Source organism: Lepisosteus oculatus, chromosome 5 (genome assembly GCF_040954835.1).
Source record: "Lepisosteus oculatus isolate fLepOcu1 chromosome 5, fLepOcu1.hap2, whole genome shotgun sequence".
Taxonomy (NCBI): Eukaryota; Metazoa; Chordata; class Actinopteri; order Semionotiformes; family Lepisosteidae; genus Lepisosteus; species Lepisosteus oculatus.
Genome location: NC_090700.1, coordinates 1615001 through 1631005, shown reverse-complemented (window position 1 = coordinate 1631005; position 16005 = coordinate 1615001). Strand labels below are relative to the sequence as shown.

At 48.8% G+C, this 16005-nt stretch overlaps 1 protein-coding gene across 3 annotated transcripts in view; it reads right to left on the bottom strand.

Annotated features, from left to right (window-relative positions):
• pola1 (polymerase (DNA directed), alpha 1) overlaps window positions 1–16005 on the bottom strand; it is a 78029-nt gene that overhangs the window by 3981 nt on the left and 58043 nt on the right. The gene's annotated exons all lie outside the window — the stretch shown is intronic.

Genomic DNA, 16005 nt, shown 5'->3' with positions numbered 1-16005 from the left:
TAGCCACACCCACATGACCGCACCCACATTGCTCACACCCACACCCCCACGACCACACCCACAGTGCTCACATGTCTCTCTTGGCCACACCCACATTGTTCACACCCACACAGCCACGCCCCCATGACCACACCCACATTGCTCACACCCACACCGTGCTCACATGTCTCTACTTGGCCACACCCACATTGTTCACACCCACACAGCCACACCCCCACGACCACACCCACAGTGCTCACATGTCTCTACTTGGCCACACCCACAGTGTTCACACCCAGAGCCGGACACGCCCACAGTACTCACGCCCCCCCACACAGACACGCCCACATGCAGACTGACGTCTACACATCAACTCCCGTCTGTACACAGACAGAAACGCACCGAACACGCCTGTACACAGACCCCATAAAGAAACAAAAGAAAAAGCAAACAAACCACAGCAGCACCGAAAATCCATCAGGTTAATAACAGCAATTCTGCGATCTGGTTTTCTTAACTTTAGCAATCCCCTTAAGAATTACTGACAAACCTTAATTGGAACAAACAGCAACTGTTATTCAGTTATCTTGTTACCACAGCATGATCCAAATGAGCTGCGAGGCACTGACAGGCCTCCCCTCGGCACGCCGTCCCCCGAGCGGAGTCTAATTAAAAGGCATCCTTGGCTAGCACTGAGACAGAAATTGCCTGAGCACTTCCGAGGCCTAGGCCCTGCCCCCTGGGGCTCACGCAGCGCGTTGGCTCCATCTTCAAGCAGCCTTCTCCTCGGAAACCGGAAACCTCCCTGGAGCTCCAGAGCTCGGCATCCCCGCAGCCTTCCCGAGAACGCCGGCGCAGAGGGGATGAGGACCTGGCACAGGTGAAACCCCCGCGGGACCCGTCTCCTCCTCCTCTCCGCGCACGAGGAGACTCGCGCCCTTCCCGGAGGTGTGGAGAGGGGCTCCAGGCACAAACGGGGCCCGAAACGAGAGCAAAGTTTGAGTGCTGCCCAGGGGGCATGAGACACTTTGCCACCTCCAGCTGAGGGCACAGGACCGACCGGAGAAGAGGGCCCTGAGGGAAATAAACTGGAGGCAAACGACAGGGCACACATATAGCCCAGCATTCGTCTAGCTGACACGTCACATACGTTTCACACAAGATGTGAAGAAAAATCAAAACCCTCAGAGGACGCTCGGCCCATTCCGTCCCCCCCCCAATATTTTAAAGCCTTAATCCATCAGCGTTACCTGATTAGAATCATCTTAAAATAAAATGCTTTTTGAACATTTCACAAGTGTGGCAGATTTTTGCTTCTTTCCAAGCTTATCCTCTCCTCCTAAGCCAGTCAGATGAGTTGAAGCAGTTTGCACTTCTTTTATCTGCAGTACATTTGATGCAGAGCAGCTCAGACTCCAGGCACACTTCCATCACTGACAGAGAGCTCATCTCGGACATCTCGGACACAGGCTCTGCCCCCTGTGAGGTCGACCTGTGTGCCCGGGGATGTCTGTAAACCAAGGAGAGCTTACAGAAGAGCCCAGAGTGCGCACAATGCCATCTCTGGACGGACAGAACCGTCATCTCGCATAATAAACTTCCGTCAGGTAGCCAATTCCTTCCCTCCGTCACGATTCAATAATAATTAATTTACAGTATCAAGGGCGTCGCTATTAAGGGAGCATAAAACAACTGCCAGCTCTTCCAGCGCGCGGAAGACGTCAATCTGGTAGATGACTCCTCCACTCTCCGACGCCTGCTTCTCAAGCTCACTCTCTCTGCACGGAGCCCTGCCGAAAAGGTAATGGACTGGCAATCATTCAGATAATAACAGCCCCCAGGCGCCGCAGGGAACTTCCCTATGGAACTGGGGCTTTACTCCACTGGGGCTGCTGTCTCAGTGCTCTCTGTCTGAGAAAGAACTCCAGCTCGCCTACTGGACTCCAACAACAACAAAACAGCCAAACGGGGCCAGAGAGGCGTCTGGATTTGAGCAGAACCGGGCCCTGGCGCAAGCCCTGCTCTTAATGCAGAGAAACCAGGGCGCCTGTTCACTTAGGCAGATGTTTATTTCTGCACTTGTGGACAGGAGAACCTGTTTGTTACATGAGGGATATTAGAGACAAATAATACATGTGCACAACAGAATTAAAAACACAGCAACGTATAGAATGGCCTCTAAACGGAAAGTTAATCGTTAAGAAAACCCAGAACAGAAAGGTCATTTCAAGACGCACAGATGCCTCTGGTGCCAACTGGACGCGCTTGGTCTTGGCCAGTTCCTTCAGTGTAGATTATCGGGCTAACTCCACAAGCAGATCTTTTCCTCAGAAGCCCACCTTCGGAAAAACTCTAAGCTCCTCGACATTTCCCGGGAAGAAAGGGAGCGCCGTCCATACCTTCCCGTTTCTTTGTTTTCGAGGGCCGGCTTTTTTGTGTCAGAAAATGAGGGTTTTACGGTCACAGCTGGGGCCTGAGCAGCGCTGCGGATGTGAATGACACGGGGCCGGGCCGATGGCTAGCGAGGAGGGATTTAAGAGTGTGCGCTGAGTGCAGAGCAGAGGAAGATGAGAGAGAGGACACAGCCCCTGATGTGTTTACCTACTCCGCTGATGGGATATTGACTTTTCCCACCAGGTTGGATAGAAAGGGGACTATTTACGCTGCCAAACAGCTGTGCAAGAATGACAACTAGCTCTGATCCCTGTGCCTCCAAGGCAAGACAATGCAGAGGCCTGTACTTTAAATACCACCCTGAGGATCGAACCATCTCAACAACACAGGGCCCGAATAAGCTGCAGCGAGAGGGAATCAAGACAAAAGCTCTTCTGGCATTTTTCTTCCTAATGAAATAATAAACTGTATTATGGTAATAAATTATGGTGACACGACTTGTCATCCCCCACTTAATTTCAGATACAGGTGACAAGTGTCTTTTAGCCTGTCAGCTACACTTAGGTCTCTGCTGTTCCAAAATATTCCTGCATCAATACAAGAAGGTACAATTAAACGCCAATGATCTGAGATGGGGAAAAAAACAGGAAGTGCTAAATTATCGCACAGAGTAGCACTTCTTAGAACTCGGCGGTTATTTTTAACCCGGAGTGAGATCAGACAGATGTGGACGGCGCTTTAAAGAGTGCACTGGGACGAGGAAAAGGAACACGGCTTGCGTGACCTGCATGAGGTCTTAAGAAAATGCGCGCCGTGTTGCAAACTTAATGCAGACCAGCAATAATTTCGAATTACGGTGTGGAGAGCGTCCAGGTATTTCCTACCGACGCGGGTTTAACAGAAGTAGGTGCCCCAGCAGGATCCGCAGGGCCCTGTGAGCAGCTGACCCTACGCAGCCGCGATCAGGTTCCCCAGGTGTGCCGCCGCCGCCGCCCCCCCCCGATAGCCAGAAACGAGCCGCGTCCCCGTCAGACCAGAGCCAGCGGCAGAAGGCTGTGATTGAGCCTCAGTGTGAATCGAAGTTGAAAAAAAACGACGCCTGCTGAATTTTCCATTTGAAAGCACCGACTTCGTATGCAGCTGACTTAACTCCATTTTATGATTGTCCAGTGCACAAATCTGATTGCCATCAATATTGGCAGCATAAGCAGAAAACATTCTTTTTATTACAGGCATCCAAAAAGCTTTTATGTCCAACTGTTCCCCTGATGACTAGAACAGACTTCCCTGGTGTCTGATGGGTGGCCAACATGGTCAGTATCTCCTTCCAATTATCTTGTCGGGTGGCCTCTTTCTGGAAAAATGCTTTGATGAGGCACAGCTCAAAAAACACCTTGCTTCATACAATCATCCATTGTGCAAATTGCATTAAAAAGACATCCCCTATCAACTTAAGTCCTGGGTTAAAATGCTGTCAGTAGTTCCAGTTCCTGCATGTTTTTTAAAAATGTGATTTTATATTTTTATTAAGCCTAATGCAACACGTCGCTGTGAAGAGACACATACTGATTTGGATTTCTTTGGATTACAGCAGGACAGGGCTGACTGTGCACATCTCTGTGAGCTTTAAAACGCCCCATGCCAGCCCAGTCCTGGTAGTGGTCCAGTGGTAATGGTGGACAGGAGCGAGAAACGTCATGGCACTGGCCAGGCCCCGCCCCCACGCACCCGGCTGGGTCCCAGGCCGACTCAACCACAACACGGGCAAACCACTACAACCCACCGTCCAGATGTCCAGTGGCTTAAGGAACGCTCGGGCTTACTCCACTCAAAGCGCTTTACAGGTAATAAAGTGGTACGCTCACACACCAGCTCTCAGTGGGGAGTGGGGAGGAGAGCAGAGTGACGAAGCCAGTTCAGAGATGGGGATTATCAGGAGGCCATGACTGGTAAAGGCCAGGACACTCATCAAGTCCATAAAAAGCCCCCTGGAACACAGACCCGCACTGCGGGGACTGTGGTCAGTGGCTGGTGGACAGTCCCGGCTGCTGGGACAGAGGGTGGGGAGCCCTGCCCCTGCCGGGATGAAGTGGCCAGCGGACAGACGGCCAGAGTGCAGGGACCAAGGTGGACAAGAGGCAGCGGATGGACAGGCCTTCACTGGCCCCAGACGTCTAAGGGACAAGTCCGAAGAAGCGAGAAGGATTTGTGTCGGCTGAAATGAATTAAAGAAGATCTCACCCCCCCCCAAAAAAAACAATATCTGTAACCATCTCAGCCATGTAGAAGTGGTGTTTTGAGAAAGCAGAACAGACAGCCATTATGTGCTGCTGTATAAATAAAGTTAGAAGCCCAAGCACGTGAGAGGACAGAGGTTAAATGTTGGAAGACAAGCTGAAATAAAGTTGTACAAAGAGGAGGGTAAAAACCAGCACATACTGTAATTCTGAGAGCCTATTACTTCAGACAATTTGCTTGGAAGAAAAAAAAAAAAAGAAAAAAAAAGAAGAGTAAATGATTACCCAAAAGCAATCATGTCATCATTTCTGAAAGATGGAATAAAATAATTTTTTTGTGTGTGCGATGTGTGTGGAGTGGATAAAAGAGTAACATAAAGAACCGCAGAGCTCGTCGGAGGCACTATTTTTCTCCGATTCTGTACATATACACACACACATATATAATTTATTTTACACTCCGTTTCCCAATTTATCTATGGCGCTGGCTGGCTCAGCCCCCAGTCCCACAGCAGGGGTTGTATTTAAAATAAATAGCATTCCTTTAAGGGAGAGAGAGAGAGGGAGAGAGACAGAGGGGGGAGGGAAACCAGCCCAACTGCCCCATGACAGCCACTCTACGATACCCGGCCAGTCACTGTATCAGCTTCAGTGCTATCTAACAAGGTGTAAATACAATAACAAGCATGTAATTAAGTGAGCATGATGAAGTTAATGGAGATAATTCATTCCATTTTGGTGCTTATGAATATTCTATTAGATGTTATCAGGCAGCTGGAATAGCTGTTAATTTAATCATCATTCAGACCAGCAAAATGTTCTTTGTGCGAACATAATTGCAGAGAATGAATAATTGATTTGACAATTGTACCAGTGGATTTCAAACAGCTCAGTGCTCCGCGAGAGCAGCGAGGGAGGAGAAACAGAATTCTCCAAGCCGTGAAGAGGTGGCGGAGAAGCCAGCCTATAAATTGAGCATTATCAGAATGCGGATAAAGGACAATTTTTATTTTATCAATGCAGCGAAATTACATTACAGTGTGCCCATAATCACTCTGCCCACACTTAAAGGCAGGGAGAAAGAGAGAGAGAGAGGAGAGAAAGAATAAAAAGGGGAAATGAATTGCTCTTCATAGGAAGAATGAAATCAGAGTTCAAAATGATTTAGGAGCCATTGATATTGGATATTTAATTTTTTTTATGTTTTATTATGGAAAATCTCAAACTGTGTTTGAAATTGCTTCCACATTTAACTCGGTAGCCTGCAATCAAGAAGTACAGATTGTATTTTACATGTAGATCAGTCCTATAGTATGTCCTGTGAATTTCAATCATTTCATGCTTTTATACTGGTACGTTTGGGGAAAATAGATGATTCGCCATCTGCTTTTATTTTTAGCATTTCCTCGTGTCCCCTGTACTGGCTAACTTGCTGTACTGGAGCTCACTGGGTGGGGGCTTGGAGAGGGCGGTGGGTATTTTTTGCATGGCCAGGACAGATTCTGATCCTTTCTGAGGGTCTGTACTGAAAAATAAAGCCTTTGCAATAAACGATGCATAGGAAATGGAAAGCTGAGGCGGGCAGCACACGTTTCTGAAAAGGAACTGCTGTTTACATCAAACCTAATTAGGCCCCAACTGCCTCTATCTGGCATGGGGCTTTAAAGCATTTTGTGAGCAACATCTATACTAATGGGTCTCTTCAGGTGCATTTCGAATTCCTCTCTTCAAGTGGTCGACTGTAGGCGACTTTGCAACTGCACTAATTACTTTCCCGTAGAGGACAGAGTTCAAACAAGGCGCATACTGTACCTCAGGAGAAAGAAGCATTGCCAGGCCTGTAGTGAAAAGAAGCTGCCATAAAAACTTCACAGCCATGTAGAGTGAGAATCATGACTCTGCTAAAAAAACACTTGAATCTAAAATTCATTCATGACCAAAATAGCAAAACACCCCAATAACAATTGCTCCCAATTTTCTATTTTTTCTTAAGAGTCTTTAAACCACGGCCTCTCGCGTTTTAACTGCAAAATTGTATGGTCTTTTTTTTTTTTAAATCATCACAAAAAAAAAACACCAGTGGGGAAATCTGGTTCTTAAATCAGACCTACTGTTGCTGGAAATGAACCCTGAAAATCTGCTCAATAAAAAACAACAACAACCAAGGCTTTAACGTGCATCTCGGAGTTGTGACAGCACATTGTTTCCCATTAGCTGACTGACAGGCGTGAAGGAGCCTGACAGCTCGAGACTGGGTGTGCTCACCCCTCTCTCGGCAGCTGAGCTGACAGCCACTGCCCGGCCTGCTGTCCGGCCTCAGGACCAGCCCGAGGCGACGGGCTCTGGCCCACACCAGCACTGCTGGGCCTGCCCGTACTGGCGTTGAGCGATTTTCCTGTCTTAAGGGGGCACTTCTCCAGTGCATTCATTCAAGATCATTATCTGCAGTGGTGAAAGGGGAAACTTTTTAATGTGCTAAATGAACATCCATTTATTCAGGAACACTAGTCTACTCACAGGCTTTTAAGGAAAACAGGTCCAACCACAGAACTCTTTTACATGCAGAAGGATCCAAGTTTTGTAGTCATAGGGCGGCAAGTAATTTTCAGTTTCTTAGTCTCTTTAAATCCACAACTTCAGGTGGGAAATAGCCATTTATACCATTTATATAGTTATATAGTTGCAGCAAACATATTTACAGGAAAGTAAAGGTTTTTAAAACAGCGTTGACAAAGACAGAAGGGTCGCAGGCAGGCAAGGCTGGGATTCAGTCTGTGTTGCAGATACACAGGTAATGGGACGCTAATGGTTTAATGGTGGATATCCTGCTCGACTCGGCCCAGACCAGACAATGAGGAAACAATGGACCAGGATTTTATAGGGGTTCACAACACTCCCCAATCCTCCAAAATGGAGGAATCATTTGCTCTTTTTTGTCAAAACAAGAGTCATTTCTCTTCCATTTCCCGCTGCGACAGAAGGTATTTTAACCCACTGTGGCCTCTGGCTACCACAATGAGAGAGAAAGTACGCATTTTACTGCCGGAGAGAGCAATTTTCATCAAAATGCCCAAGTTACACTAGTGCACGAAGAAAAGAAACAGGCACTGCAGAGGAAATAAAATAATTGTCTGGAAAAGAGGAAGAAAAGAAAAAATGTGCCTACGGACGAAACAGTAGTGCTAAGAAACTAGCAATTTTGCAATTGAAGCTGTTCGCAAGCAGCGATACAGAATTTCTCCGCCTTCTACAGATTTCATTTTATTGCTAAATAGAATACAGAATGCAGAGGACCCATTCCTTCACAGCAGAATTCCAAAAAAGAACTGCACACAATTTGTAACTAATCGCTATGTGCTGTGCATGTACAGTGTTGTACAAAGGAGTTATTTTCTAATGAATCTGTATTTTATTTGCCATTATGAAGACACTATTAATACAAGAAGAACAGGCCTAAGTGCTCTTACTGGTAAAAAGACAACTGAGCCGGAGGGGACGGTCCGTGTCTGGTGGGGAAAGACTCGGTGACCGCAGGGCCTGGCCTCCTCTGGCTCTTACAGCTGACCGCAAGCAGACATTACTGGAGTCTGCTGACTAGAAAGACCTGGGGCTTGCGCTAAAACCGAGCAAAAACGTTCAAGTTAGTTAAAAAAAAACTCAATTAAAATGAAATGCATAGTAAAGTTAGGAAAAAACCCCGGAGTCTGGCGGTATTCCCACAGCCCATCACATGACTGTGAGAAATCGGCACAGAGTTCCAAGAAAATCCCTCGAGAGCCAACGGATTCTCCTTCTCAACGCAGACCGCCGGACTGCACGGGCATCGCCAGGGAAATGGGAAAGCCCCTCTCGGGAGGGGGTCGCAGCTCGACCCCCCCCCCCCGCTGTGGGTCTCTCCTGCCCCAGCGCTGCCCCCTGCAGGGACCCGCGGGTGCCAGGAAGTCACAAACATGCCCCGGAAGTGAGGCGCCTGGGGAGATCAGGACCCCGCAGGCAAACAGCGCGCTGTCCTCCGAGACTGCAGCGAGTGGCCTCGGGTTTTTCTACAGGGCTGGAAAGAGGTCCAGAGCCCTTCCATATCAGAATGAGCACCCCCCCCAGCCTTGCTGCCCTGTCTCCAGCGCGCTCCCTGCTCCTGCCCCTCCTCGCTCCCTGCGGCCCCTGGCGCGGGCGGCAGCACACTGCACTGCACTAATCAAACAGAGCCTCAGCCTGGAGCAGGCACTGCAGGCTGCGTGACCTCTGACAAACAGTTCTCAGGATAATTTTAATGCTGCTCTGGATTTAACTTGACTAACTGGTAGCAATTGAGTGCATCTTTTTTTTCCCTGTTCACCCCCTATCCCCCCCCCCTCTCTCTCTTTCTTTTTCTCGTGGCAGCAGTTATCTAAAATGCTACAATAACAGCATCAAAACTAGAATGGTGGAAGATTGGTTTTCTATTGTGCCGCTGAGCTGGCATAATGCCCACTTTAAAAGCAATTCCCTGCTCATCACCTGGAAAGAAAAAAACTCTGCCAGACACGACACTAAATGCCTCACTGGAAAAAAACTCAAGGCAGGGGCTTGGCTCCTTCCTGCAGGTGGAGGGGCACGAGGAGGAGGAGGAGGTAGGCTAGTTCGGGACCCCTCCTGGGAACCCCTCGGGCTCAGTTCTGCACATACGCCCCCCCCACCCGAACGAGTCACTCTTGCGTCAGACGCGCACACACAGCCCACCTTCAGTAACAGGTAAGCAAGCGCCTGCAAGTCCACCCAGGGCTCGCACTGCGGCGGTTTACCGCCCAGAGCACCTGCCTGCTTACTTTGGCTTCAGGCGAGCTCTTCTCTGGAGCTGACCCGAGAGTAAGCTCTCTCTCGTGCTGAGGGAGGGATGTCTCGGGCCTCTGGAAGACCTCTGGGTTAAGGGCTAGAAGTTAAAAGCAACCCAAGGAGCTAAACTAGAGCTGACGTCCAACGCTGGGGAAAACTCAACGATACACCAGTTCCCTGAAGCCAGCAAGTGACAAGAGACCTGAACTGTCCAAGGTACTGATTTTGTACAAAATAAAACCACTTCAGTTCCTTAAGCAAAAGGAAAGGAAAATATTTTTGTCATTAAAATTTCATTTAAACCTCTAATAAATGTTAACACCGCAACATCTGCATTTTTCTGGTAAGGAACTGGATTGCACTTACTGACCGCCAAGCAGCAGGGATTGGCCTTTCACCCAATAAATAAATATCTAATTTAATCAGATTGAGATAATCACGGATAACATTTTGCTTTCACCATCACCATTCAGGGAATCTATCCGCCAGAGTAAGTTGGCTGGACAGCCTCTTCCTCACTCCCACAACAGCTGACGGAAAGAAGGACTTGTGTTTTAAAACGCACTTCCACAGTTTCCCCCTGCAACGTCTGGTCGGAACAATACCCAATCCGTCTGCTGACATAACGTTATTCTCAGCAAACTGAGAAACACCTCTGGAGCTCAAGGGATGGGGTCGACCTCTCTTATAAAAACTGCCCTCTGAGAAACTGGTCACTGGTCTGCCTGCTCACAATCACACAACTCTATGACCTACTGTAAATAAATGAGAATTTAACCTATATAATGTATATTTAAAAACATTCTTAATTTATCTTCGAATTAGGTTTGAGGTGTTAGACAAATCACTAATATGAATGCCACGTTCTTTTCCTTTAAGCTAAAGCAGAATGGTGCCATCTGTCAGAAAGCTAAAAGGAAAACATTTACGGTTCAATCAAGACACCGAATCAAAAATGACACTGAAGAGAGTCTCGTAGAAAACAACTGGTAAGGAATATACTCCTTTCTGTTTTCTACTTTTAGTTCAAGATCATATTAATGGAACTTCTGGGCCCATCACAAGCAAACTGAACTTGTTTCAGAGCACAGTTTCCAACAGAAGACATCACAGGACTGGCTAGCAATCCCAGTTGCAAACGGGGGACTGGAAGAGTAAGAAATTGCCTCCAACGTATAATATATTCCTACGAGCTCTGAATGTGCTCTTAAAATTAGCAATGCAATGGTGATGATTCCAGGTCACATAGCCCATTCTGGGGTCAGTCCTGTGCAACAATGCAAGGTTTCATTCAGTCAGCATCAGAAAGTGTCTCTTTGTGTAACAAGTTCTTTCAAGGCTGTTTGATTGCCAGTCTCACAGAGAAACAAAAGGTTTCTGCAAAGGATATTACGGTTTAGGAAATACAGGGGCTTAGCCAAGCCCTGCAAATGAGAACAGGTGAAGAACAGCCCTTAGCACAACTTTCCACCTGACAGAGCGCGGGAGAAAAGACGTCTTCCTAGATGGCTTGAAGTATAAGATTTAGAAAGCACTTCTTCAGCAGCATTTGTATTTTTTTTTACAAAGATTAAGAGTACCTGGAGTTGGAGAGAATGCCACGCTATAATTCAGAGCCTTACTAGATATGGTGCAACGGTGTAGTTTGGTAATTTATTGGTCCAGTCTTGTCCAAACAGCAGTGAAGGTTATGGGAGTGAGGCAGCACTCCTCCCTGTCCTTGCAGACAATTTTTGAACAATCCATGAATAGACAGGCGGAAAAAATGACATCAGATCCTTTTCATATTCTTGTTGCTGAATATCAGCTTCTTCCCTCTGGAAAACATTTCGGGGCTCCCAAATGCAGATCAGACCGATAGAAATATCCATCTGCTCCCTTATCTACTTGGGGAAACGACACAAGTGAATGGCAAGGGCACATGCAGTAGTGCCAGTAAAAAGCGACTATGCTGTAATACAATATGCATGTCCATGCGCCAGGACCATGTTGTAACAAGTCAGGCCTGTGTAACAGATGTGTTGTGTAACGTTGGTGTTGTATTCAGATGTACCGAAGTGCTGTGTGTCCACACAGATCTTCCCCTACGGGACAACAGAGTGGATCTTATCTTATTTTGTTAGCACCCACATTTTAGGCACATTGCTCTCCACCCAAGTTCGCCCATAAGAGCCTCTTTCTGGACACGGGGAGTAAGCTGACGACACCAGCTGCTTAATAAACTGCGGCTTCAGCAGGGACACTCCCGAAGCAGAGTTACGCCCGCCTCGTCCCTCGGCTGGCTGCTCAGCAGCGCCCCCTGCTGTGAGCCACAGCCCTGTCGGCGAGGGCGGCGCCCCGCCTCCAGCCCCAGAGCCCGCTGGGCTGTGCGCTCGGAGGGACTGAGGGCCAGCACAATCGGAAACGCAGGAAGGGCATAAAGAACTGCAGATTTTAGTGTTTAAGAAAACAAAGTGTAATTGCCACTGCTATCTTCCCTTGGCCTGGATCCCACTCGGATATGAAACGATTGCCTGGGAAGCGGCGGAGCTGTAACATGAAAGCTGGAGTGAGAGTTATGTTTTGGTTCACACCGCCTGTTACAAATCCACACAGAACTGTCAAAACTGGAGAGCAGAACAAGCTGCTAGCAGGCAACCACCACAGACAGGCCTTGGGGGCCGGGAGAGATTAGCTGCAGTGAGGGGAGGGAGCCAAGAAGCACAGCAGCAGTGCTCTGGCCCTGACTCCGCACTGCTCCAATTAAACTCGCACTCACACCGCCACGCCGCGCAGATTCACCCCCCCCAGAAAGGAACCAACACGGAACTGCGAGGACGTGCTCTCCCCTCCGCCGGCGTGTGACTGGACGATGGGATCGGTCCTTTCCGCAAGCCCGTGACCGAACTGCAGGCGGGCTGGGGCTCTGCACAGGGGCACCACCACCAGAACAGAGCGAGCTGACGGCTCGGCTGCTCAGCACCACGGGGGCCTCCACTTTCGTCAGCCGCAGAAGGACTAACGGCACCGCGGAAGACAGCTGGGGGCGGTGCTATGCCTCACAGCTCTCGGGTCTCGGGTTCGATTCCGGACTGGGGGGGTGCCCACTGGGGAGTCCTGCAGCGCGGCCGTGTGGAATTTCTTACGGTGCCCCCGTTCCCTCCCACCACCCAAAGACAAGCTGCCCTGTGTGTGCAGGTGGGTGACCCCAGCGACAGACGGGTGGTCCACCCAGGCCGTGTCCTGTCCCGTGCCCTGTGCCCGCCAGGCCGCGGACGGGGAAGGAGAGCAGAAGAACAATTCTCCGCTCCTCTCACGCCGGGGATGCTGCTTTCTCAGGAGGCCTCTCCAGCCCGTGTGTGGTACGAGCTGGACACACAGCTTACAGCCGGCTCTGCCTGCACTGCCCCCTCGCGCAGTCATCCACGCCTCCTGCCGAGCCCCAACAACACGCTCGGGACACGGGAAAGAGATCTCTGTGCCCACCCCCGTGTGGGGAAGATGCACCAAAGCAACACACTGCCTTTTAACGAAGGCGGTGTGGATGTTCCATGCTCCTTTTTAAAAGTGGCGACTGAACGCCTGGGCGTTCGTGCCCCGAGTGCTGACATGTTGGGGTTGGGAAAACGGAGTGGCGCGCGTTCAAGAGATTAAGGGATTGTGCACAGAACGTCCAAGGCAGCTACAGTATAAACGGCTGTGTATATTAAAGAGAAAGAACCCCGAGCAGCCCGCCTCAGCCTGCCGCCTGGTCTAAAAGACAGCTCTCTTTGATTAGACAAGGTCCCTGCTGGCGACATTATTGTAACGCTGGGAGGATGAAATGGCTGAGGACAAGTACAGGCTTACCGCAAATGAGGTGGAAAAAAAATGAAGTTGATGGGATCCTTGTATAAAGATTACTGTCACTAGTCATGTAATCATGTGAATCTTACTTTAGCTAGTGAGACACAAAAGAGTTCTAATGGCTGTCAGTGGGGTATCGCTGTTATCTCACAAGTGCGCACACAGCTTCTAGCTTGCTCAAACCCAGGGCACAATCCTCTTCAGAGAAGGCCGTCCTCCTGAATAGGTTTAATGTGGCATTCCTCCCACTGCTGGGGAGCTTCTCTCCTCACAAAGCCTGCTTCAATACGCAGATATATTTACATGCGTGTTCCCTTCATGACGCCGTGCTTCTGAACAATGACAGTGCAAGTCATTACAGTGCTATTAAATTACAAAATCAAGGTCCAAAACTTTCAGTCCTGCAAACATCCACCCCACACTCCCCACCCTGCCTAAATTTCCTCCCTCCACTTCACCTGCGATGCCAGAGCTTTTCTCTTTTTTAAAACCACAGTCGGCGAAGAAATGGCTGACGAAGATGGAAAGTAGCAGCAATTTACCACTGAAGTTTATGACTTCACCTGAAATTTCTGCAAATTGGAAAATGCAAAACAGCCTCCCAGAGAACTGGTCCCTGCTTGACTACTTTAAGGAACGAAAAGCATTCCAGGTAAATAAACACGTCAATGTCTTCAGAAACTGCCCCAAAACGATTTAGGCTAAAATGACACGAAGCTCGCACTGCTGGTACTTACACCCTCACTGGATTTGAGGCTTTGTGGTCGGAAAGCCAAAAATGCTTATAAAAGCGATAGGAGTTGGCTCTGTAATTTCACAAGACAAATCTTCTGAAACAATCGAAGCACCAAGTGAGCCCTGACTATAAGGCAAGGAATTATTCTAATACATAATATGTAGCATTATGTAGTTTAGCAGACGCAAATCACAGGCTATTCAGTTGCACATGTGGGACAAAATAACGTAGCCTGTTGGATTAACGAGCAGATTCAAACTTAAGGGTGTATTTTGTAGCAATAGGAACAGCTCCTTAGGTTGCAAATCTCTATTAATCTGAAACGGCTGATCCCCTGGAAATGGGGATGGAAGAAAATTTGGTTCCTCAGGTTGCTGTTGCTACAACCTCTGCCTGCCTGACCGTGACAGGCAACAGAAAGGCACCAGACAAATGGCCGGACCCTCTCGTCTCGGGTGCTGTGCTTACAGGAGGGCTGACCTTGCACCTGGCACCAGTACGAGAGAGGCTCAACCGCCAGTGAGGCCACACCTGCTCCTGAGGAGTGCCCACGTACCGGCAGCACCTGGCAAGCGAAGAAATTAAGAACCAAGACTGGAAGAAAAACTCCTGCCAGCTCACAGACACCGGACGGGGCAGACCAATCGGAGAACAGCTCAAGAGCAGAACCGCCTTATTATTTAATTCAAAAGTGTAACAAGAAATATTAGCCCCCGCACCACAGACAACAGTACTGAAAGCACTAGGTTTGTTAGGGAAACACCGTGAAACTTCTGACATCTGCAGAGAAAGCCAGACAACTGTGCGATTTCCTCCGTAGGTCCTCGACTTATTTACCCACCCCACGTCACGAACGCGCACCGGCTGATGATCAAGTTTATCGGCGGTCCTTTGCGTCAGCCCCCCCCTTCCCAGGAAGCCATTGTGAGAGGTCCTTTTAATCAAGTGACATCAATCACAAAAACCGGTCGGGAATCAGAAAGGCTCGAGCGCCCCAGCCAAGATGAAAATTCTAGACTGAGAACCTGTTTAAGCTGCGTTAACATGATCAGTGAAATATATGCTCCATTTCCCATTATTTATGAAGGGCTATCCTTTTTCTTTCTCGCCAATTACACTCCCTATCATTTCCAAAATCTACAAACTGTTTTCAATCAACACATTTCGTTATTACAGAGTGCAGCCTGCTCGCTCCAGCCTCTCCTGCTCACTAGAGTCTTGATTGGGCCACCGCTTTGCATTTAACATGGGCCCTGATTGCAAGGATCACGCAAATTAGGGCTGCCGGTATCATCCTGGAGGAGAACACCCTTCAACCACAACACTGCCATTCAGCGCTCCACCGTGAGAGGAAGGAGACACCGGTCCGCGATGACAGCGCCCTGGCTATTAAAGCAGAGCAGACATGCCTCCACACAACAGAACAGGGGGGAAAAAACAGCTGAAGCAGCCTAATGAAAGAGTGAACTGGAACAGCAAGGTGAAGTGGAACATTACAGAACACGCGTCCTGTGGGAAGGACGCAGGTGATTGTTGTTTGCAAATGGCCAAGTACCTCCACTTCCTTCATACAAGTGAGCAGCTGTTGGAAACATTAGAATTGTGTGTATCCATATCAATGCACTTATCCAACTCGTTTCCTCAGCTCCAGAAACTTGCTTTTCTCCCCTAGCAAGTAAAAATCACCACCTTTTAAAACATTCGCCACAAACGAATGGAGGCCAATGTGCTCCTGGGGATCGCATGTCTGATGAGGGTCCTGACGGGCAACACAAGGTGAACACTGTCTCCAAGTGAGGTGTGTGCGTGAGTGCATGTGAGCACGTGTCGAGATGGGGGGGGCATCTGAGTGTGTGTGTGCGCATGTGCGTGTCGAGACTGGGGGGGTGGGGGGTGTCTGACCTGCGATTCTTCCTCTTTAAGACAGCACACCGAAGGCTGGTGTGTGGGGCTGCAAATCTGGTGCAAACTCAGTTTCCTGAGGACACTTCATTACAATCTGCTACGGTCTCCATCACGGGC